Genomic DNA, 919 nt, shown 5'->3' with positions numbered 1-919 from the left:
AGATGGTCTCAAAGTAAAAATGTCAAATTAATTTACCTATTAGCTTCCCAAATTCAGGGTCTTAGAGGTTCAGGGAAAAAAAAAAATTCCCGCCCAAAGACGGGGCGTGTAATACCCGAGATAGTGGTACTACTTGTCGCCCCCAGCGCACCCTTATCCTTAACCAGTCCGAAAGTGTTAGAGTCAGAAAGACAAGAACTTCTGATTGGCTGTTGGTCCATAATAGGCTAATTAAGAACTAGAGGACTTAGTTTTCTTAAAGGAAAAAGACTCTTAAGAGTATTCAGAATGTTTTAAAATGTGGTGCATAAAACAATACTTTGAAAATATGTTTATGTGATATTTCTGAAAATGAAGAACGTGCGAAAAATGTCTCCATCAACCAAAAGTGCGTAGCTGCCGTAGACCTAGCAGAGGGGCGGAGGTCCACATCAAGATTATACTTTCGGGGGTCATTTCTATAGTTTGTTACTAGAGAAGTTTCTCTGAATGTAGAGTACCGCAACCCACGGGAAGAAGGTGTGGTGTTCTTTCCTGAGTGTGACGCTGACTCTGGCGCTGACTCTGGCTGTTCTTTTTAACAGCTACCTTTTGTCATTGATGATCATTCTTCTCTCTCTTTTGGGGGAGTTAGAGGGAAAGGACTCTGTCTGAGTGGTTTTTGGTAGATTCTCTAGTTACTAAGAATAGAGAAGCTATTTGGATTTATGAGCGTTTCAGTGAATCTTGCATTATAGGGGCTACAGTGTACCGTACAGTACTGAGAGCTTTCTTGTTTAGCCTGGGAATGCAACTACTTGTTCTGATTTTTTTTCACGGCAACTGTTTGGGGACTTTTAAGGTTATGAAAGCATGAGGTGTTCAAGTCATTTTTGCACTAATATGGGTAGACCACTTCTTGTTTTTCCTTTTCAGTAAT

General features: G+C 40.4%; 1 pseudogene; it reads left to right on the top strand.

Annotated features, from left to right (window-relative positions):
• Positions 1–433: 433 nt before the first annotated feature.
• LOC117798291 lies at positions 434–659 on the top strand (annotated as a pseudogene).
• The last annotated feature ends 260 nt before the right edge of the window (positions 660–919 follow it).

This window comes from Ailuropoda melanoleuca, unplaced genomic scaffold (assembly GCF_002007445.2).
Source record: "Ailuropoda melanoleuca isolate Jingjing unplaced genomic scaffold, ASM200744v2 unplaced-scaffold30014, whole genome shotgun sequence".
NCBI classification, from domain to species: Eukaryota; Metazoa; Chordata; class Mammalia; order Carnivora; family Ursidae; genus Ailuropoda; species Ailuropoda melanoleuca.
Note: the sequence above shows the minus strand (reverse complement) of the source record. Positions and strands in the feature narration are given on the sequence as shown.